Here is a 23,851-nt window from a genome sequence, read left to right as displayed (position 1 = left end):
TCTCTAAACTCTGACCCATAACGCACTCTTGTCTCGACAAGGATCAACATGCTTGCGGCCGTGGAGCACAGGGACTGTGCCACCTCCCTCTGGGCCGGTTCCACATCACTCAGGGACTGTGCCACCTCCCTCTGGGCCGGTTCCACATCACTCAGTGACTGTGCCACCTCCCTCTGGCCCGGTTCCACATCACTCAGTGACTGTGCCACCTCCCTCTGGGTCGGTTCCACATCACTCAGTGACTGTGCCACCTCCCTCTGGGCCGGTTCCACATCACTCAGTGACTGTGCCACCTCCCTCTGGACCGGTTCCACATCACTCAGTGACTGTGCCACCTCCCTCTGGGTCGGTTCCACATCACTCAGTGACTGTGCCACCTCCCTCTGGGCCGGTTCCGCATCACTCAGTGACTGTGCCACCTCCCTCTGGGCCGGTTCCGCATCACTCAGTGACTGTGCCACCTCCCTCTGGGCCGGTTCCACATCACTCAGTGACTGTGCCACCTCCCTCTGGGCCGGTTCCACATCACTAAGGGACTGTGCCACCTCTCTCTGGGCCGGTTCCACATCACTCAGTGACTGTGCAACCTCCCTCTGGGCCGGTTCCACATCACTAAGGGACTGTGCCACCTCTCTCTGGGCCGGTTCCACATCACTCAGTGACTGTGCCACCTCTCTCTGGGACTGACTCAGGTCAGCCAGCGCCTGAGCAATGCTGTTGACGCCCTCAGCTATAATCCGTTGTGACTGGGCCAAGTTCTGGAGCATCACCTGTCCTGTGCCTTGGACACCACCCCAGGTCCTGGACATTCTGTTCTATGGCCGATATGTTCATCCCCAAGGTCCCCACCACAGACGCCATCTATTCAGTGTTGACCTGGGTGGCATGTGTTGTCGGCACTGCCTCCTGCCTCAGTACGTGGTTGAACTTCTGGATGGTTTCTGACAACCCCTGGCTCTGTATCTGCATCTCCATTATCGATGGGACTGTCCTTTCCAGAGCATGGATGGCAGCTAGTCTCTTGGGTAGGGTTGCCTCCGATCGTCGGCCCCCTAGGGGGTTCTTACCTCCACCTGATATACATGTGTGTGGTGTGCACCAGACAGTGTCCCAGGAGCCTCTTCACTCACATGCCCAACCGAGGTGAGAGTCTCTGGGATGGTGGAGGGTGTTGGAGACAGCTGTGGCAGGAAATCAGTGTCATCCCTGGACTGATGCTCCGGAGTGTCTCGCTCTGGCGTTTGGGGGTTGGTGTCAAGGGACGGGGGAGCGGACACCAGAAGGGACTGCCTTATCGCCAGGTGATTCTACAATACAGAAGGGACTGCCTTATCGCCAGGTGATTCTACAATACAGAAGGGACTGCCTTATCGCCAGGTGATTCTACAATACAGAAGGGACTGCCTTATCGCCAGGTGATTCTACAATACAGAAGGGACTGCCCTATCGCCAGGTGATTCTACAATACAGAAGGGACTGCCTTATCGCCTTGTGATTCTACAATACAGAAGGGACTGCCCTATCGCCAGGTGATTCTACAATACAGAAGGGACTGCCCTATCGCCAGGTGATTCTACAATACAGAAAGGACTGCCTTATCGCCAGGTGATTCTACAATACAGAAGACATGACACATGATTGGATTGCGGGTCTGGGTGGTGTGGGAGTGGTGAGGTGGTGGTGTGGAGTGCTGGAGAGGTGGCAATCATACCACGAATGTCATAGGAAACCACAACGCAGCGGGGTGTCAGTTGGTTGCCCAGTGTCGACCTCCGCTTTGGCAACTGCCCTGTCTCCAGGTCCACCAGCCAGATCCAGTGCCTGTCACTCCGCGGAGTTGAGAGGCCGCCCCCCTCCGATCTTCTCCCTCTCTCTTCTGTTGTGTGGCACCTTCTCCAGGGCCAGGGAGACAGGATGTGCACAGCGTTAGACTGTCAGATGCGTGTAACACAGGGGGGGAGGCAGCAGATGGCCTTTGTGCCCATGGACATCCGGCCATGGTGGCTGGTATGGGTCCTGTCACGTGGTGCACGCTGGGAAGCGTGGACACTGCCAGTGGGTGTGGTTTGGTCACCCTCCGGAGGGTTGGGGAGGGGGGGGGGAATACCGGTGTTTAGGACGGGGGATGGTGTCAGGGGCACAGTGCTGCATGCTCACATTAGCCACCCTGAGGAGGTCATACAGCTTTTTCCGGCACTGCTGTCCCGTCTTGGCAGCGGGGCTGACGGCGCCCACGTCCTTTGCCACCTGTGCCCAGAACCGGCAGGTTCCTTTCCACCCCGGTGAACAGGGCGGCCCCCATCTACTCCATAGCATCTAGTAGGTCTCCAGCTCTGCGTCTGTGAACCATGGTGACACTTTGTGCTGCTATCTTGTTAGCTGGGCTGAGTTTGTGTGGGGAGTGGAGTGCTGATGTGCGGCTGCAGCTTGTCAGCCTCTCAAGTGGCAAACCCGGCTCTCGGTGAATGGACACGGTTTTTCATTGGAATTGTCAGAGTTCCATGACAAGCATGGCATGATCGCCACTCCTTCACCAGCCCATTAACCGACCGTGAATTGCACCGGGACCAGCGCCAATTTAGTTGTCCTGGAAGTCCACCGATCAGCCCGGACGTCAACAAAGCGGAGAATCCCGCCCCATACATTTAGCTTTCAAATTGGCTGCAGAGTATTTATTTATCTCAGTGTTTGTGCCGTGACATTTTTATCATTTATGAATTGATGGGCCAAACTTTGGTGCAATTATGAAGCAGAAGATGAAAATAATTACGTGTTGCAATTTCCCTGACAGTTAAATGTAATGATAACACTTCACTGATAACAAAAGGACTGTCTGCTTAATGCTGCCAAAAGAGCAATGACTTTGTTAACAGCTGCTGGAGGTGTGAGTGGAATCATTAACCCTCCTCAAGCAACGCCAAGGCCTGGCTTTAACTCCCATCTGTTCTCTGCTCCTTTAATTCGAATTTCATTCTGGTCGGTGGATAATTACATAAGAACATAAAACCAGGAGCAGGAGTGAGCCAATCAGCCCCTCGAGCCTGCCCCACCATTCAGTACAATCCTGGCTGATCTTATCTCGGCCTTCCTGCCCACTCCCCATAACCCTTCATCCCGCTACTAATTAGAAATCTATCTACCGCCTCCTTAAATTTGTTTAGTGTTCCAGAGTCCACTGCATTCTGGGATGGAGAATTCCACAGATTCCCCACCCTTTGAACATTGTGATTCTTCCTCATTCCTGTTTTAAATCTGCTCCCCCTTAACCTAAAACTATGGCCTCTCGTTCTAGAATGTTCAACAAGGGGAAACATCTGCTCTACATCTACCCTGCCCATCCCCTTTAGAATCTTCTATACCTCAATTAGATCTCCTCTCATTCTTCTAAACTCCAGTGAGTCTCGGCCTAAACTGCTCAATCTCGCTTCATAAGACAAGTCCTTCAACCCTGGTGTCAATCTAGTGAACCTTCTCTGAACCGCTTCCAATGAATATACATCCTTCCTCAAGTAAGGGGACCAAAACTATGCTCAGTATTCCTGATGTAGTCTCACCAATGCCCTATACAATTGATCCATAGACTAACAGAGCAGCCCTGTGCCTATGAGTGTTCACTGTGTTCCACGTATACATACCATAGCTCAATGCGAATAACAGTCTCTGCAAAGCAAATTCTTTTTTACACTTGAATATATTTAATCATATATACAATCATATCTATAATCATGATCTCTATACAACAACAACTTTATTTATATAGTGACTTTAACGTAATTAAATAGCCCACAGTGCCTCACAGGAGTGGTAAAGAGCAAAATTTGACACTGAGCCACGAATGAGGCTATTAGGCTAGGTGACCAAAATCTTGATCAAAGAAGTATGTTTTAAGGAGCGTCTTCAAGGAGGAGAGAGGCATAAAAGAGGTGGGGAGATGTCATTTGGAATTTTCCGTGTCTCCTACAGCATGTTTCGCCGTGGCAGAGGCGGCCTACCATTGGCTGGACTTTTTGGTCCTGCCACCGTCAACGGGGTTTCCAGTTTCACCCCCGCCATCAGGAAACCTGTAGCGGGGGTTCATCGTCAATAGGATTGGAAGATTGCACCGGAGGAAACATCTGGAATTTTCTGGCCATAGGGTGGGAATTTCAGCAGTTAGGGCCTTTGCACTGTTGTATTTGTATGCTTGCTTAGTAGAAACTTACCAATCGAACACAAGACTGGCAAACTAAATTTGGGTTTGGTTTATTTGAAGATGTGGTACAGGGTTTCTCGGCAGACAGGATTACTATAAAGCTTCAACAGCTACTGTTAATAGGAAAGAACAGCTGCAATTCCTTCACACCACATGCTGCTAGCTAAACTGAAAGCTTCTCTTAACAATGTCTGCTGGTCACATGGTTTACTTCCTGGATACTTACCCATTAGCACATTAGCATATTTTCGCGTAAAGCAATATTTCAACAGCACAATGGCCAGTGGTAGAGTATTTAAACTTGGGGATACACAAGAAGTCAGAATGAGAGATGTGAATATATCTCAGAGGGCTGCAGAGCCATGGTTACAGAGGGAGGAGAGAGACAATTGTGGTTTTATTTTGCGACTTTCAAAAGACAAAAGAACCCACCTGGGAATTTAACAGGCTCAGAAACTGGAGACTTATTTAATTACAATCACTGATCTTGGATGAGATCAGATTTAATTGAAAAGATTTGACCACGAGGGATTTGATATTGAAAGCAATAAAGCTAAAATGATCCAACTGACTGAGGTTCCCATGTCGCCACTAAGATTTCTATATCCTGGTGAGTTGGCAACTCTGGGGCAGGTTATGGTTGCCAACTTGACATTGGACTCTTCAAATGTTAATTGTTGCAGGCCGTGTGGCCAAGATTTTCCATTGCCGGTAGAGTTGGGAAGGGGTGCGGGAATGAATTTTCAAAGATGAGAACAGAAGTGGGGGAATGGAAAACAACCCATTAATCTTCCTGAGGAGATTATTAACAAGCAGGGAGAACCAGGCTGCAAATTTCAAAGCTGAAGTCAGCGAACTGGAACAATTTGGCGCAGAGCTCTGGCCTTCAAACTGGGCAGAAATTAAAGCTTTATTTCATTGCCAAAAAATCTCAGGGCCTGGGACATCTTGCTCTGGATCGGGAGCAGTACCAGTCACATGGTCATTTGGCTACTTTTATGCCTGGTGAGGCTGTAGGGATGAGAGTATGAGTGTGTGCGCGCAAGAGAAAGGTGAATGTGGAGAGAGAGACGAAGGTGAGCTTGTGTGTGTATGAGAGAGTGAGAGAGGTGAGTGTGTGTGAGAGAGGTGAGTGTGTGTGTGTGAGAGAGAGAGGGGGTATGTGTATGAGAGAGAGGTGAGAATGTGTGTGAGAGAGAGAGGTGAGTGTGCGTGTGTGAGAGAGAGAGAGGTGAGTTTGTGTGAGGCAGAGAGCAAGAGAGGTGAGTGTGTGTGTGAGAGAGAGAGTGAGGTGAGTGTGTGTGAGGCAGAGAGCAAGAGAGGTGAGTGCTTGTGTGAGAGAAGTGCTTGCGTGTGTGAAAGAGAAAGGTGAATGTGTCTGTGCGTGTATGTGAGAGAGAGAGAGAGAGAGATGTGTGTGTGTAAGAGAGGTGAGAGTCTGTGTGTCTGAAAGCGAGAGAGGTGAGTGCATGTGTGAGAGAGAGGTGCGGGTGTGAGAGAGAGGTGAGTGCGTGTGTAAGAGAGAGAGGTGAGTGGGTATGTGTGAGAGAGAGGTGAGTGTGTGTGAGAGTGAGAGTGGTTTGTGTGGGAGAGGTGAGTATGTGTGTGAGAGAGAGAGAGGTGAGTGGGTGTGTGTGAGAGAGGTGAGTGCATGTGTGAGAGAGAGGTGAGTGGGTGTGTGTGAGAGAGAGGTGAGTGTGTGTGAGAGTGAGAGTGGTTTGTGTGGGAGAGGTGAGTAGGTGTGTGAGAGAGAGAGAGGTGAGTGGGTGTGTGTGAGAGAGGTGAGTGCATGTGTGAGAGAGAGGTGAGTGGGTGTGTGTGAGAGAGAGGTGAGTGTGTGTGAGTGAGAGTGGTTTGTGTGGGAGAGATGAGTATGTGTGTGAGAGAGAGAGAGGTGAGTGGGTGTGTGTGAGGGAGAGGTGAGTGTGTGTGTGTGAGAGAGAGGTGAGTGGGTGTGTGTGAGAGAGAGGTGAGTGTGTGTGAGAGTGAGAGTGGTGTGTGTGAGGGAGAGGTGAGTGTGTGTGAGAGACGTGAGTGTGAGTGTGTGAGAGAGAGAGGTGAGTGGGTGTGTGTGAGAGAGAGGTGAGTGTGTGCGTGCGTGTGAGAGAGAGAGAAATGAGTGTGTGTGAGGCAGAGAGCAAGAGAGGTGAATGTGTGTGTGAGAGAAGTATGTGTGTGTGTGAAAGAGAAAGATGAATGTGTCTGTGCATGTATGTAAGCGAGAGAGAGGTGAGTGTGTGTATGAGAGCAAGAGAGATTTGTCTGTGTGTGTAAGAGAGAGATGAGTGTGTGTGTGAGAGAGGTGAATGTGTGTGTGAGAGGGAGGAGAGTATATACGTGAGAGAGAGAGGTGAGTCTGTGTGTGTGAGAGAAAGGTGAGTGTATGTATGCATATATGTGAGAGAGAGAGATGTGTGTGTGTCTGAGAGTGAGAGAGGTGACTGTGTGTGTGAGAGCAGGAGATGGTTTATGTGTGTGAAAGAGGTGCGTGTTGTTCCTCGTGTCTTAATAAAGCTCATAGTCTCAAAGGTGGAGAAGATGCTTTATTGTGAATTTGTTCTGTCTTCAGAGCTTAACTTACAGCTACCTCAAATGCTGCCTGCCTGTGTCTGCCAGTCCTGCTGCCAAGTCCCCCTTCTGTGAAGTGTGTCCTCCCTTCCTGTCCCTGTGTATTTATAGCTCTCCCGTGCTCCCTCTAGTGCTTGCTCAGTTGTATTGCATCTAGTCAGATCTACAATCACTACACGTGTGTGTGAGAAAGTGATGACTGTGTTTGAGACAGAGAGCAAGTTAGGTGAGTGTGTGAGAGAGAGAGAGGTGAGTGTGTGTGTGAATGAGAGTGGTGAGTGTGTGTCAGAGAGTGAGGTGAGTGTGTGAGAGAGGTGTGTGTGTGTGAGAGAGAGTGGGATGAGTGTGTGTGAGGCAGAGGGCAAGAGAGGTGAGTGTGTGTGTGTGTGTGAGAGAGAAGTGTGTGTGTGTGAAAGAGAAAGGTGAATGTGTCTGTGTGTGTATGTGTGTGAGAGAGAGGTGAGTGTGTGTGCGAGAGAGAGGTGAGTGTGCGTGTGTGAGAGTGAGAGGTGAGTGTGTGTATATGAGAGAGAGGTGAGTGTGCGTGTGTGTGAGAGTGAGAGGTGAGTGTGTGTATATGAGAGAGAGGTGAGCACATGTGTGTGAGAGAGATGAGTGTGTGAGAGAGAAAGAGAAAGGTGAGTGTGCATGTGTGAGAGAGAGAGGTGAGTCTGTGTGAGAGTGAGCGAGGTGAGTAGGTGTGTGTGAGGGAGAGGTGAGTGTGTGTGTGAGAGAGAGGTGAGTGTGTGTGAGAGAGGTGAGTGAGTATGTGTGAGGGAGAGGTGAGTGTGTGTGTGAGAGAGCTGAGTGTGTGTGAGAGAGGTGAGTGTCTGTGAGGGAGAGGTGAGTGTGTGTGTGAGAGAGAGGTGAGTGTGTGTGAGAGAGGTGAGTGAGTGTGTGTGAGAAGGAGGTGAGTGTGTGTGTGAGGGAGAGGTGAGTGTGTGTGTGTGAGAGAGGTGAGAGTGTGTGAGAGAGGTGAGTGTGTGTGAAGGAGAGGTGAGTGTGTGTGTGAGAGAGATGTGAGTGTGTGTGAGAAGGAGGTGAGTGTGTGTGTGAGGGAGAGGTGAGTGTGTGTGTGTGAGAGAGGTGAGTGTGTGTGAGAGAGGTGAGTGAGTGTGTGAGAGAGAGAGAGAGATGAGTGTGTGTGAGGCAGAGAGCAAGAGAGGTGAGTGTGTGTGTGAGAGAGTAGTGTGTGTGTGTGTGAAAGAGAAAGGTGAATGTGTCTGTGCGTGTATGTGAGAGAGAGATGAGTGTGTGTGTGAGAGAGGTGAGTGTCTGTGAGGGAGAGATGAGTGTGTGTGTGTGAGAGAGGTGAGTGTGTGTGAGAGAGGTGAGTGAGTGTGTGAGAGAGAGAGAGATGAGTGTGTGTGAGGCAGAGAGCAAGAGAGGTGAGTGTGTGTGTGAGAGAGTAGTGTGTGTGTGTGAAATAGAAAGGTGAATGTGTCTGTGCGTGTATGTGAGAGAGAGATGAGTGTGTGTGTGAGAGAGGTGAGTGTCTGTGAGGGAGAGGTGAGTGTGTGTGTGAGAGAGAGGTGAGTGTGTGTGAGAGAGGTGAGTGAGTGTGTGTTAGAAAGAGGTGAGTGTGTGTGTGAGGGAGAGGTGAGTGTGTGTGTGTGAGAGAGGTGAGTGTGTGTGTGAGAGAGGTGAGTGTGTGTGAGAGAGGTGAGTGAGTGTGTGTGTGAGAGAGGTGAGTGTGTGTGAGAGAGGTGAGTGAGTGTGTGAGAGAGAGAGAGAGATGAGTGTGTGTGAGGCAGAGAGCAAGAGAGGTGAGTGTGTGTGTGTGAGAGAGTAGTGTGTGTGTGTGAAAGAGAAAGGTGAATGTGTCTGTGCATGTATGTGAGAGAGAGATGAGTGTGTGTGAGAGAGGTGAATGTGTGTGAGAGAGACAGGTGAGTGTGTGTTATACTGTCAATTCACTATGAGACCATGACAACGAGTGAACATTCGGCTTTATTATCCAGGAACACGCCTGCCAGTGTCTGCTGAACAAATGAGTGCCACCCACAGGTGGCCGGTCTATATATGGCCCTGGCGAGGGCGGAGCCAGAGGCGGAGCCCACCGGGGTTCCAGTACAGTACCTGGAAGTGGACCGTATTATCATTTCCAGGTCATTGGTCACAGCACTATACAGACAGATCCTAGTTAGCTGAATACATCACCATATTCACCCTCTGTTAAAAAAATCAAGTCCAACGGGGGTGACATGGGGTCATCAAATGTTCAGTCTGTCTGGAGGCCAGATCGTTCTTTTAGACCTCCTCAGCTCTGGCGATGCAGCGGGCACGGTTGTTGCAGGTGGCGACTTCGGCGGCATGTTGCCTGGAGCTTGAGCTTCAGTCCTGCGTGTTGGAGGCGATTGAGGGGTAGGGGTAGGCAGAGGAGTGGTGGGTGGCGGCAGTGCAGGCTCGGGACAGTACAGGAGACACAGGGGGCATCAGAGGCAATGGGGATGGCGGTAGGCAGCGGGGAGGGGGGCGCGTTGGCTGGGGAACCAGCTGGCGCCAGGTCCCATAGGGAGACCGTAGCTTGCCGTCCTTCCTGGTGCGCGATGTGGGCATACTGGGGGTTGGCATGCAGCAGCTGGACCCTCTCGACCAGGGGGTCAGTCTTATTGCTCCTCTTATGCTTCCGGAGAAGGTCCCGGAGTTGTCAGCCAGGTTGGAAGCGTGACCCCGGAGATGGACTTCCTAGGGAAGACAAACAAACGGTCGTGAGGGGTCTTGTTCGTGGCTGTGCAGAGGAGTGATCTAATGGAGTGGAGGGCGTCGGGGAGGACCTCCTGCCAGCGGGGGATCGGGAGACTTCTAGACCGGAGGGCAAGAAGGACGGCCTTCCAGACCGTCGTGTTCTCCCTCTCCACCTGTCCGTTTCCCCGTGGGTTGTAGCTCGTAGTCCTGCTCGAGACCATGCCCTTACTGAGCTGGTACTGACGCAGCTCATCGCTCATCAATGATGTGCCCCAGTCGCTGTGGACGTATGCAGGAAAACCGAACAGAGTGAAGATGCTGTGGTGCCTTTATCACGGTGGCCGAGGTCATGTCGGGAGAGGGGACAGCGAAGGGGAAGCGGGAGTACTCGTCAACGACTGTCAGGAAGTATATATTACAGTTGGTGGAGGAGGGGATGCCCTTGAAGTCAATATTGAGGCGCTCAAAGGCTGGGAGGCCTTTACCAGGTGGCCCTTGTCTGGCCGGTAGAAGTGCGGTTTGCACTCCGCGCAGACTTGGCAATCCCTGGTCATGGCCTTGACCTCCTCAATGAAATGAAATGAAAAAAATGAATGAAATGTGGGGTTGGGCAGATTGCGGGCCTTAATAAGGTGGGTAAGCCAGGTGACCCCCCGGGTGACAGAGGTCATCGTGGATAGCCCAAAGTCGGCTATCTTGCATGCTGGTACATGTGCCACGGGACAGGGCATCTGGGGGCTCATTAAGCTTCCCAGGATGATACTTGATATCGTAATTGTAGGTGGGGAGTTCGATCCTCCACCTCAAGCTTTTGTCATTCTTAATTTTGCCCCATTGTGCATTGTCAAACATAAAGGCTACCGACCGATGGTCGGTGACGAGGGTGAACCTCTTACCGGCTAGGTAGTGCTTCCAGAGCTGCACAGCTTCCATGATGGCTTGTGCTTCCTTCTCATCCGAGGAGTTTCGGATTTCGGAAGCGTGGAGGGTTCTGGAGAAGAAGGCTGCCCGCCTGGTTGAGGGTGGCAGCCAGGGCGACGTCTGACACATTGCTCTCTACCTGGAAGGGGACGGACTCATCCACCGAGTGCATTGCGGCCTTAGTGATATCGGCTTTGATGCAGCAGAAGGCCTAGCGGGCCTCAGCCGTCAGTGGAAATGTGGTAGTTTTAATAAGTGGGTGGGCTTTGTCTGCATAGTTGGGGACCCACTGGCCATAGTAGGAGAACAGCCCCAGGCTTCGTTTGAGGGCCTTCAGGCTGTGGTGAGGGGGGAGTTCTGTGAGGGGGCGCATACGGTCGGGGTCGGGCCCTAGGACTCCGTTCTCCACGACGTAGCCGAGGATGGCTAGCCGGGTTGTGCAGAAAACGCACCTCTCCTTGTTATATGTGAGGTTGAGGGATTGGGCGGCTTTTCTGAGGGCCACAAAGAATCCAGCACGAGTTGAAGGATAGAAAGAAATAACATTTATTTACAATAACATATATATATACAACAGCAGCAGCAACTCCTTTGCTGCTCACTCCTCTCTAGCTGGTTCCAAACTGGCCAGCTTTATTTATGCAGGGAATCTGCTAATGATTTCTCCGCCCCCCTCATTGGGGAAGCTCATACTCCCAAAGGATTGTGGGATTGTCATTAGTCCCCATCCAATGGTAAGCAGGCAGGTTATAACATCCCTCCCCCCCAAAGTCCAAGGAATCCACCGAAGATCTTGGCGAAGGAGGGCGTTGGACTCGTTTTGCCGCATGCCGGACACCATTTGTACGAGGCGCTGGATCGGGCGGCATCTAACGAGACGGAGACCGGCGCTTCCGTGACGAACGACATAACGGTTGTACATCCATGGCCCGTGGGCCCGAGGATTCCCCCTTTGAGGCGTCCCGTGTCTCCATCTTGGAGTCAGAGTCTGCTGCCTCCATCATCTCGGCCTCTCTATCTCACGCGGCTCTGCAATGATCTGCACAGGCTTTGAGTGAGGCACCAGAGGAAGATTGTGAGGAATACTTTCCACTGTGTCTCATCTCTGTGGCTGTAGAAATAAGCGCTGGGGGCGGAAATCTTTGGAAGGGATGGTCTTCTGGACCGAACGTTGTCTACATGCTTATGCTGGAGACGACCCTGGGCTTGCACCTGGTAAGAGATAGGGCCTGTTTGGCGAAAGATTATGCCAGGGACCCACTGGGCACCACCAGCAAAATTCCAAACGAACACTGGGTCGCCGGGTGCAAACTGCTTAATCGGCCGATGCTGAGAAAAACCATATCCCTGCCGTTCTTGTGTTCAGTGTACTTTTGTGCCAATGTCCGGGAAAACCATGCTGAGGCATGTGCGAAGTCTCCGGCCCATTAGGAGTTCCACGGGAGCTACCCCAGTGACCGCATGTGGGGTGGTCCTATATGAAAACAAAAAACGATCCAGTCTCGTGTCCATCGACCCGGAAGACTGCTTCTTTAGGCCTCGTTTGAATGTCTGCACTGCGCGCTCCGCCAACCCATTTGAAGCCGGGTGGTATGGGGCAGTGCGGATATGGCGTGTGCCGTTCATCTTCATGAACCTCGCAAATTCCTCAATTCTCCAGGCCCCATTGGGCCGAGTGGCTGTGGTTTCCTGGCCAGTCCCGCCAGCGTGAAATGGACATGGTCCATCACGGCGGGACCTGGCTTGTCGGCCGTCTAGCAGGGTCCTCAGGGTGGCGCGGAGTGATCCGGCTCCGGGGGGGCCCTCCACGGTGGCCTGGCCTGCAATTGGGGCCTCCCAATCTGCAGGCGGGCCTGTGCCGTGGGGGTACTCTTTCCCTCCACGCCGGCCTCTATAGGGCTCCACCATGGCTGGTGCAGAGAGGAACCCCCCTGGGCATGCGCAGGAACACACCTGCTGGTCTGTGCATGCGCGGAGCCATGCCGGCAGTTCTGCGTATGCGCCAACTTTCGCCGGCCCTTTGGCGCCGGTTGGCCCGGCGTCAACCCCTCCGGCACCAGCCTAGCCCCCGGAAGTGCAGAGGATTCCGCAACTTCCGGGCGGCCCAATGCCGGAGTGGTTCGCGCCGCTCTTGGCACCGGCGTCAGGCCATCCGGCCTGTTGCGGGAGAATCCCGCCCTGTGTGTCTGAAAGCGAGAGAGTGGTGTGTGTGTGAGAGTGAGAGAGAGTGGTGTGTGTGTGAGTGAGAGAGAGAGTGGGGTGTGTGAGAGAGTGAGAGAGAGTGGTGAGTGTGTGTGAGAGTGAGAGAGAGTGGTGAGTGTGAGAGTGTGAGAGATGAGTGTGTGTGTGAGAGTGAGAGAGAGTGGTGTGTGTGTGAGAGTGAGAGAGAGTGGTGTGTGTGTGAGAGTGAGAGAGAGTGGTGTGTGTGTGAGAGTGAGAGAGAGTGGTGTGTGTGTGTGAGTGAGAGAGAGTGGTGTGTGTGTGAGTGTGAGAGAGAGTGGTGTGTGTGTGAGAGTGAGAGAGAGTGGTGTGTGTGTGAGAGTGAGAGAGAGTGGGGTGTGTCTGAAAGCGAGAGAGTGGTGTGTGTGTGAGAGTGAGAGAGAGTGGGGTGTGTCTGAAAGCGAGAGAGTGGTGTGTGTGTGAGAGTGAGAGAGAGTGGTGTGTGTGTGTGAGTGAGAGAGAGTGGGGTGTGTGTGAGAGTGAGAGAGAGTGGGGTGTGTGTGAGAGTGAGAGAGAGTGGGGTGTGTGTGTGAGTGAGAGAGAGTGGTGTGTGTGTGAGTGAGAGAGAGTGGGGTGTGTGTGAGAGTGAGAGAGAGTGGGGTGTGTGTGAGAGTGAGAGAGAGTGGGGTGTGTGTGTGAGTGAGAGAGAGTGGTGTGTGTGTGAGTGAGAGAGAGTGGTGTGTGTGTGAGAGTGAGAGAGAGTGGGGTGTGTGAGAGAGTGAGAGAGAGTGGTGTGTGTGTGTGAGTGAGAGAGAGTGGTGTGTGTGTGAGTGAGAGAGAGTGGTGTGTGTGTGTGAGTGAGAGAGAGTGGTGTGTGTGTGAGTGAGAGAGAGTGGTGTGTGTGTGAGAGTGACAGAGAGTGGTGTGTGTGTGTGAGTGAGAGAGAGTGGTGTGTGTGTGAGTGAGAGAGAGTGGTGTGTGTGTGAGAGTGAGAGAGAGTGGTGTGTGTGAGAGTGAGAGAGAGTGGTGTGTGTGTGTGAGTGAGAGAGAGTGGTGTGTGTGTGAGTGAGAGAGAGTGGTGTGTGTGTGAGTGAGAGAGAGTGGTGTGTGTGTGAGAGTGAGAGAGAGTGGTGTGTGTGAGAGTGAGAGAGAGTGGTGTGTGTGTGTGAGTGAGAGAGAGTGGTGTGTGTGTGAGTGAGAGAGAGTGGTGTGTGTGTGAGAGTGAGAGAGAGTGGTGTGTGTGAGAGTGAGAGAGAGTGGTGTGTGTCTGAAAGCGAGAGAGGTGAGTGTGTGTGTGAGAGTGAGAGAGAGTGGGGTGTGTGTGAGAGCGAGAGATGAGTGTGTGTGTGAGAGTGAGAGAGAGTGGGGTGTGTGTGAGAGCGAGAGAGAGTGGTGTGTGTGTGTGTGAGTGTGAGAGATGAGTGTGTGTGTGAGTGTGAGAGATGAGTGTGTGTGTGAGAGTGAGAGAGAGTACGTGTGTGAGAGTGAGAGAGAGTGGTGTGTGTGTGAGAGTGAGAGAGAGTGGTGTGTGTGTGAGTGAGAGAGAGTGGTGTGTGTGTGAGTGAGAGAGAGTGGTGTGTGTGTGAGTGAGAGAGAGTGCGTGTGTGAGAGTGAGAGAGAGTGTGGTGTGTGTGAGAGCGAGAGAGAGTGCGTGTGTGAGAGTGTGAGAGATGAGTGTGTGTGTGAGAGCGAGAGATGAGTGTGTGTGTGAGAGTGAGAGAGAGTGGTGTGTGTGTGAGTGAGAGAGAGTGGTGTGTGTGTGAGTGTGAGAGATGAGTGTGTGTGTGAGAGTGAGAGAGAGTGGGGTGTGTGTGAGAGTGAGAGAGAGTGGTGTGTGTGTGAGTATGAGAGATGAGTGTGTGTGTGAGTGTGAGAGATGAGTGTGTGTGTGAGAGTGAGAGAGAGTGGTGTGTGTGTGAGAGCGAGAGAGAGTGCGTGTGTGAGAGTGTGAGAGATGAGTGTGTGTGTGAGTATGAGAGAGAGTGTGTTTGTGAGAGAGAGTGGTGTGTGTGTGTGAGTATGAGAGATGAGTGTGTGTGTGAGAGTGAGAGAGTGGTGTGTGTGTGAGAGTGAGAGAGAGTGGTGTGTGTGTGTGAGTGTGAGAGATGAGTGTGTGTGTGAGTATGAGAGAGAGTGTGTGTGTGAGAGTGAGAGAGAGTGGTGTGTGTGTGTGAGTATGAGAGATGAGTGTATGTGTGAGAGTGAGAGAGAGTGGTGTGTGTGAGAGTGAGAGAGAGTGGTGTGTGTGTGAGTGTGAGAGATGAGTGTGTGTGTGAGTGTGAGAGATGAGTGTGTGTGTGAGAGTGAGAGAGTATGGTGTGTGTGTGAGAGTGAGAGAGAGTGGTGTGTGTGTGAGAGTGAGAGTGGTGTGTGTGTGAGAGTGAGAGAGAGTGGGGTGTGTGAGTGTGAGAGATGAGTGTGTGTGTGAGAGTGAGAGAGAGTGGTGTGTGTGAGTGTGAGAGATGAGTGTGTGTGTGTGTGAGAGATGAGTGTATGTGTGAGAGTGAGAGAGAGTGGTGTGTGTGTGAGAGTGAGAGAGAGTGGTGTGTGTGTGAGTGTGAGAGATGAGTGTGTGTGTGAGTGTGAGAGATGAGTGTGTGTGTGAGAGTGAGAGAGTATGGTGTGTGTGTGAGAGTGAGAGAGAGTGGTGTTTGTGTGAGATTGAGAGAGAGTGGTGTGTGTGTGAGAGTGAGAGAGAGTGGGGTGTGTGAGTGTGAGAGATGAGTGTGTGTTTGAGAGTGAGAGAGAGTGGTGTGTGTGAGTGTGAGAGACGAGTGTGTGTGAGAGCGAGAGAGAGTGTGTGTGTGAGAGTGAGAGAGAGTGGTGTGTGTGTGAGAGTGAGAGAGAGTGGTGTGTGTGTGAGAGAGAGAGAGTGGTGTGTGTGAGAGTGAGAGAGAGTGGGGTGTGTGTGAGTGTGAGAGATGAGTGTGTGTGAGAGTGAGAGAGTATGGTGTGTGTGTGAGAGTGAGAGAGAGTGGTGTGTGTGTGAGAGTGAGAGAGAGTGGTGTGTGTGTGAGAGTGAGAGAGAGTGGGGTGTGTGAGTGTGAGAGATGAGTGTGTGTGTGAGAGTGAGAGAGAGTGGTGTGTGTGAGTGTGAGAGATGAGTGTGTGTGAGAGCGAGAGAGAGTGTGTGTGTGAGAGTGAGAGAGAGTGGTGTGTGTGTGAGTGTGAGAGAGAGTGGTGTGTGTGTGAGTGTGAGAGAGAGTGGGGTGTGTGTGAGTGTGAGAGATGAGTGTGTGAGAGTGAGAGAGAGTGGTGTGTGTGTGAGTGTGAGAGATGAGTGTGTGTGTGAGAGTGAGAGAGAGTGGTGTGTGTGTGAGTGTGAGAGATGAGTGTGTGTGCGAGAGTGAGAGATGAGTGTGTGTGCGAGAGTGAGAGATGAGTGTGTGTGTGAGAAAGGTGAATGTTTGTGAGAGGAAAGGTGAGTATGCATGTGTGAGAGCGAGAAAGGTGAGTGTGTGTGTATTAGAGAGAGAGGTGAATGTGTGTGAGAATGGGAGAGGTGAGTGTGTATATGAGAGAGGGAGAGATAAGTGTGCATGCGTGCATGTGTGTGAAAGGGAGAGAGGTGAGCATGTGTGAGAGAGAGAAAGGTGAGTGTGTGTGAGGGGGAGAGAGGTAAGTGTGTGTGAGGGAGAGCGAGGTAAATGTGTGTGAGAGAGCGAGAGAGGGTTGTGTGTGTGTGTGTGAGACAGAGAGCAAGAGAGGTGAGTGTATGTGTGAGAGAGAGATGTGTGTGTGTGAGAGACCGAGAGGGATGAGTGTGTGTGAGAGACTGAGAGAGGTGAGTGTGTGCGAGAGTGAGAGGTGAGTGTATGTGTATATGTGTGTGAGAGAGAGTGAGAAAGATGAGTGTGTGTGTATGTGTGTGTGAGAGAGAGTGAGAGAGGTGAGTGTGCGTGTCTGTGTGTGTGAGAGAGAGGTGAGTGCGCTTGTCTGTGTGTGTAAGAGAGAGAGGTGAGTGTGTGTGAGAGCAAGAGAGGTGAGTATGTTTGTGTGTATGAGTGAGAGAGAGAGCAGTGAGTGTGTGTGAGTGAGAGGCGAGTGTGTGTGCGTTTATGCGTATGTGAGAAAGAGAGACATGAAAGTGTGTGTGTGAGGTGAAAGTGGGCGTGTGTTTGTGTATGAGGTGTGTTTTTAAGAGAGTGAGAGAAAAAGTGTGTGTTTGTGCTTCCTTTGGGTGTGAGTCTCTTTATGTGTATCAGTGTGTGTGTACATGTGTGGATGTGTGTGGTGTGTGTATGTGTATGTTGCATGTGTATTTGTGTCTTGTATTTGTGTGTGTTGTGTAAGTCTGTGTGTGTTGTATGTGTATTTGTGTGTTGTATTTGTGTATGTTTGTGTGTTGTGTAAGTGTGTGTGCATGTTGTATGTGTATTTGTGAGTTGTATGTGTGTGTGTTGTGTATGTGTATTTGTGTGTTGTACTTGTGTGTGTGTGTGTTGTGTATAGGTATTTGTGTGTTGTATTTGTGTGTGTGTTGTGTATGTGTATTTGTAAGTTGTATGTGTGTTGTGTATATGTATTTGTGTGTTGTATTTGTGTGTGTGTTGTATATGTGTATTTGTGTGTTGTATGTGTGTGTGAGAGAGGTGAGGGAGTGTGCATTCTGATATGAGACTCAGTTTTCCAGCAGAACTTCTAATTTTAATGAATTAGTGAGCACTCCTCTCATTAAAAATGACAAACAAGGTAAGACTTAAGTATTTGTTGAATAAGAGAATTTTTAGATGATAATAAATGTATACATATAAGGAACGGAAAATACTTTTGCAAATGTATTCTTGCATGCTTGTATCTATTGTACAAAAATAATTTCTTGTTGTTTAATGCTCATCAATTTTTTTTCTAACGGCATCAAATCTTTTACTATCGCCCTCTTGCTTATATACAAAGGTGTAATAAATCTCAATCGCCTGCAGGCCTGCTACCATTAGCAACAACACTATCTTTCTTTCATCTGGCTGCGCCTGCAATCCTAGAGCTGCTTCATACAGTGTAAATTGTTGTTTAAATGCACACCAATTGCCATTAATATTACCAGTTACTCAAAGTTGTTCTGGAGTTTTTAAACTATCCATCTTCTTCTTGCACTGGTGTTGCGTTTTCAGAGATTTTTTCCGACGAGATGTTCCACGTTTTCCTTGTAGCACTGTTACATCAAATGTGAAGACTGTGTCCTTCAAATCTTCACACTTCAGATCTTTTAGTTTTTGACCTGTCTCCAGGTACCATGTTATGTTCTTGTACAGAGACAAGACTAGTTCATTTTCTTATAGTATAATAAATTGTGGGTAGGAAACTAATGCTGTAATACTGGATCTAAGGCAAACCCGACTAACCACGATGGTTTCTCCTCAAGACTCCCCCCCCCCCCCCCCCCCCCCAGGCTGTCAATGCATGTAACTACACAGACAATAGACTTTGCAATCCAACCAGGAATGGTGGCCTTCATTCTGGCCGCCACAGCTTGGGGGATGCACTGTGGCTGTACGAACAGCAGCTGCTCGGGGAGGACCCTGCAGCAGTGGAGCCTGCTCCAGAGAAGCCGGAGCCAGCTGGAGAGGATGGAGATCCGGTCACCCAACAGGCCGATGAGGAGGTGTGAAGGAGGCACCGCATTAGCCCTTGTGTGCACCAACAGCAGCTGTCATTCGAGGACCTGCAGGACCCGGCATGTCAGCGAAGACTCTGCTGGGTCATGGCGCACCTGGAACTGCGGAGGCATGTGGGAGGACACCCGTTCCCGGTGGCTGTCAAGGTGATAGTCGTGCTGAATGTTTATGCAACAGGGTAACCAGGCACTGAGTGGGGACCTGTCGGGGATCTCACAGAGCTCCGTGCACAGGTGCATCTGCACCGTCACGGAGACCCTATATGCCCGGTTGGTGCAATACATGGACATGCCTGAACATGGACCGAGCCCACTAGGATACCCAGGCAGCAGCGTTCGCCGCCCCAGGTCCAGAGGGTGATTAACGGGATGCGGCCCCACTACGAACACCTGCCCATGACAGGCCGGTCTTCACAAATCAAAAGGGGTTCTACTCGATGAATGGGAGGTTTCAAGAGCTCTTCAGGAGGTTTTAAATGGTTTGGCTGTGGGATGGGAACCAGAGCTATGGATCAGAGGATAGGGAAGCTGTATGCAGCGAGTCTGTGAAGCAGGATAGACAGTTGATAGGGCAAAGTTGCACTCAGTGGGATGGGCTAAAGTGTGTCTGTTTCAATCTAAGGAGTGTCAGGAATAAGGGAGATGAACTTAGAGCATGGATCAGTACTTGCAACTACGATGTTGTGGCCATTACGGAGACATGGATTTCACAGGGGTAGGAATGGTTGTTAGATGTTCCAGGGTTTGAAATGAAATGAAAATGATGTTTAGATGTTTTAAGAATAGGGAGGGAGGTAAAAGAGGAGGGAGAGTGGCAGTGTTAATTAGGGAGTGCATCACAGCTGCAGAAAAGGAGCTGGTCGACGAGGGTTTGTCTACTGAGTCAGTATGGGTGGAAGTCAGAAACAAGAAAGGAGCAGTCACTTTATTGGGAGTTTTCCATAAACCCCGAATAGCAGCAGACAGATGGAGGAACAGATTGGGTGGCAGATCTTGGAAAGGTGCAGAGGTAACAGAGTTGTTGTCCTTGGTGATTTCAACCTTCCTAATATTGACTGGAACCTCCTTAGTGCAAATGGTTTGGATGGAGCAGATTTTGTCAAGTGTGTACAGGAAGGATTCCTGACTGACTCAATATGTAGATAGGCCGACTGGGGGGGGGGGGGGGGATTTTGGATTTGGTGCTTGGCAACAAACCAGGCCAGATGTCAGATGTCTCAGTGGGAGAGCATTTCGGTGACAGTGACCACAACTCCTTGACCTTTACCGTAGTCATGGAGAGGGATAGGAACAGACAGTATGGGAAGGTATTTAAATGGGACAGGGGAAATTGTACTGCTATTAGACAGGAGCTGAGGAGCATCAATTGGGAACTGTTGTTCTCAGGGAAATGCACAACAGGTAATGTGGGTGTTGTTTAAAGAACAGTTGCTGTGAGAGCTGGATAGTTTTGTCCCACTGAGACAAGGAAGGAATGGTAAAGTGAAGGAGCCTTCGATGACAAGAGAAGTGGATCTTCTAGTCAAGAGGAAGAAGGAAACTTACGTAAGGTTGAGGAAGCAAGGATCTGGCACGGCTCTAGAGGGTTACAAGGTAGCCAGGAAGGAACTCATTCCTTGGTCTGCTTTCAAAGCCACCAATTTAGCCCTGTGCTAAACCAGCCCCTTGTTCACTGATGTTGCCCACCGAGGTCTGTGTCTCTGCTGGTGGAAGGTGTGGATCAAAGCTGTGATGGTGATCTCTACGGAGCTCTCCTCCAAGGTGGTTTCTTGGGTGGTGGGGTCAGGGGTGGGCTACCCCTGATGACTCGCCCCCAGATTTCTCAGGAACAAGTTATCTACTTAGGTCAGAAAATATCCAAAGGCAAAAGGGAACTTACTCAGGACAGAACAGCTGCCATCAAAGCTGTTAAAGAACCCTCAACGGCTCAGGAAGTGGGATCTTTTTTGGGACTGTGTAATTTTAACAGAAACTTTTGCTCATGTTGAGTTTGTAGCCCGAGAAGGCACCAAACTTTTTCAGGAGCGTGATGATTCCTTCCATGCTGCTTTGTGGGTCCGAGATGTCATCTGCATAGAGCGAGAATCTGTGCTCTCTACCTCCCCTTTGGATCCCCCTCCAGTTTTTTGCTGTTCTGAGAGCGATCGCTAGTGGTTAGATCGCTAGAGCGAGCAGCAGCAGGGACAGCAGGACTCCCTGCCTGGTGCTCTTGTGCAGCTGGAAGTATTGGGAGCTAGTGTTGTTTGTCCGTATGTTCGCCATGCGAGTGTTGTACAGGAGCTTCACTCTTGAGGTGAACCCTGTTCCAAGCCCGAACCGCTCCAGTACCTTTAAGAGGTACTTCCACTCGACTCTGACGAAGGCCTTTTCTGCGTCCAGGGAGACAATCACCTCAGGTGTTCTCTCCCCGGATGGGGTCATTATCACGTTCAGCAGGCGCCTGATATTCGATGTCTTCTAGCTTTTGGCTAGGATTTTTGCCAGTATTTTGGCGTCTGCGTTTAGTAGTGAGATGGGTCTGTACGACCAGCATTCCGTTGGGCGTTTGTCTTTCTTACATATTAGCAAGATTGAAGCCTGTGCTAGTGTACGTGGCAATGTGCCCCTAGCCATCGAATCTGTGAATATCTCCCCCAGGTGCGGGGCCAGTGCTGTCGCAAATATTTTGTAGAAGTCTGCCGGCAACCCGTCTGATCCCGGTGCCTTCCCCACCTGCATGGAGCTACAGCCCTCGATAAAAGGCCTCGGAGGTTTTGTTGACTTTTTCCGGATCTGTTTCTAGTGTGCCTCGGTTGTCCCTGATTTGTGCGATCTCTCTGGTGGCTGCCTGCTTTCTCAGCTGGTGTGCCAGCAGGCGGCTGGCTTTGTCTCCGTGTTCGTATAGGGTCCCCCATGCCTGGCGGGTTGGTGTACCACTTTCCTGGTGGAGAACAGGTCAGAGTCCATTTGTAGGTTTTTCCTCTCTGTCAGGAGCTCTACGGTCGGAGCCTCGGAGTATTTACGGTCTACCTCCAGTATGGAGTCGACCAGCTGCTGCTTAGCCGTCCTTTCCTCCTTGTCTCTTCGCGCTTTGAAGGCGATAATTTCCCCTCTAATCACGGCCTTTAGCGCCTCCCAGAACGTGGAGAGTGAGACCTCCCCGTTTTGGTTGTTCTCCTGTACTCCTGGCCTGTGATACCCTTTCGCTGAAAGCCTTGTTGGCTAATAGGGCAATGTCCAATCTCCGTGTTGGGCGTTGGGCCCTCCCCATCTCCAACCTCACATCCATATAATGTGGAGCGTGGCCGGAGATTACAATTGTGGAGTATTCCATTTGGATCAGCCCTGGAATCACCGTTTTCCCCATCACAAAGACGTCAATCCTGCTATATATGTTGTGTACCGGGGAGAAGAAGGAGAACTTCTTCTCCCTGGGTGGGTGAATCTCCAAGGGACCTCCGCCCCCAACTGCTCCATAAGACTACCAAGTTCTTCTGCCATGTTTGAGGTCTTCCCTGTTTTGGGGTTTGACTTGTCTGTCCTTGGGTCCTGTACACAGTGAAAGATTAGTTGGTGTGTCGCTATGTCATGGGTTTCCGCCATGGTCTTTTTCATGAATTTCGTGTCGTCCCAGTTGGGAGCGTACACGTTTACGAGTACTACTGGTGCCCCAACCAGGGCTCCGCTAACCATGACGTGCCGTCTGCGTCCGTAACCATCTTCGCCGCCTTAAACATCGTCTTCTTACTGATCAGTGTTGCCACTCCCCTGGCTCTCGTCCCGTAGCAGGAATGGTAAGTCTGTCCACCCAGCCCTTTCTTACCCGCAGTCTGTCCTGCTCTCTCAGGTGCGTCTTTTAGAGGAAGACTATGTCGGCTTTCATGTTTCTTGGGTGGGTGAGGGCTCTGGATATTTTCACTGGGCTGTTGAGTCCCCTTACATTCCAGGTGACTATACTGGTGGGGGGCTTCTGTCCCCCGGCTCCTGTGGTATTAACCATACTTACCTGTTGGACACAGCCCTTCACGCCGCGGTTTCCCTTTGTTAGTGTGCCGTCCAAAATGGCCGTCGTCGCTGCTCTTCCTATGCGGTCGGCTCCCTGCGCTCCGGGGTTTCCCTTTGTCCAGGGGTCACCCAACATGGCTGCTAGCAGTGTGTCCACCATGTGGATTTGCCCCTGTACTCCGGGTGATGAGTGATGAGTTGCGTCAGTTCCTGCTCAGCAAAGGCATCGCCTCCAGCAGGACAACCGGCTATAACCCCCGGGGAAACGGACAGATGGAGAGGGAGAATGCGACGGTCTGGAAGACCGTCCTCCTGGCCCTACGGTCGAAAAGTATCCCAGTCTCCCGCTGGCAGGAGGTTCTCCCCGATGCGCTCCACCCCATCCGGTCTCTTCTATGTACGGCCACTAACCAGACTCCTCATGAACGTATGTTTGCCTTCCCCAGGAAGTCCACCTCAGGGGTCTCGCCTCCGTCCTGGCTGACAGTCCCGGGGCTCGTTCTTCTCCGCAAGCACGCAAGGAGCCATAAAATCGACCCCCTCGTCGAGAAGGTCCTGCTGCTCCATGCAAACCCCCAATATGCCTACGTGGCACGCCAGGACGGGCGGCAGGACATGGTCTCCCTTCGCAATTTGGCTCCTGCAGGCTCCCCAGAGATCATTACTACCACCTTCTACCCTACACCGTCTCCCCCTACCTCCGCCCACCTCCCTCACGAACTGACTCCCGCAGGCCCACCGAGGACAAGCACCACCGCCCCAGCCCATGTACCACCCCCCTCCCCCCTTCGCCGACTCAGCATCTGCGTGAAGAAGATGACAACTCGCTTCCGAATGCACAGGTCTCGGCGCCGGCGCCAACATCACGGCCGGGACTGAGGCGGTCACAGCGGAAGGTCAAGACCCCCGACAGACGTGACCTTTAACACTACTTCACCCCGCCGGACTTTTTTTAAACAGGGGGTGAATGTGGTAAATTATGTTATTGTGTTCATTGTATTATATTCACTGTGCTGTATCATACATGCCTGGGCTTGTACAGGTTGGCGCCGCCTGTGGCTCCTCCTCTCGGGGCTTCTGTATAAAAATGGCAAGTCTCCGCCTCCCGCCCCAGTTCGGGTCCAGAGACAGGAGGCTTGCTGTTTAGTGTATTAAAGCCTCAGTTACGTTTATCACTCGTCGTCTATTATTGATGGTGTATCCGCCGCTAATGTTGCGTATGCCAAGTGGACCTGCCCCTGCACTCCAGGGTCTCCCTTCGCCCAGAGATCGTTCTGGGTGGTTGTTTGCAGTGCTCCCTTGCTCCGGGCCCCTGGTCGTGGCCCTTTGTAGCTTTATTGCTGCTCTCATTCTATTCCTATTTTTCCTTCCCTCCCTATGTCCCCCCCCAATCCCTCCCTTCCCCCCTCCCATTTCCCCCTCTATTGTCCCCCTTCCCCCGCTCCTACCCCCGTTTGTTCCCCTATCCTTGTTGTGTGGTTCCACCCCCCCCCCCCCCCCCCCCCCCCCCGGGCCTGGAGCAGCCCCCCCCTGCTGGGGGAGGCCCGAGGACCTGCTCTGCTGCATACCCCAGCGCTAGTTTTCCTGCGACTGCGGTGACCCCCCCCCCCCCCTCCAGTGAGTTACTGTCTCGCTTCTCCTTCCCCCACTCTCTGTGGTTACTGCCCGTTCTTTTCCTATCTTATCCAGAACTCTTCTCACTTGCCACTTCGCTTCCCCTTCTC

This window comes from Scyliorhinus canicula, chromosome 2, assembly GCF_902713615.1.
Source record: "Scyliorhinus canicula chromosome 2, sScyCan1.1, whole genome shotgun sequence".
Lineage (NCBI taxonomy): Eukaryota > Metazoa > Chordata > Chondrichthyes > Carcharhiniformes > Scyliorhinidae > Scyliorhinus > Scyliorhinus canicula.
Note: the sequence above shows the minus strand (reverse complement) of the source record.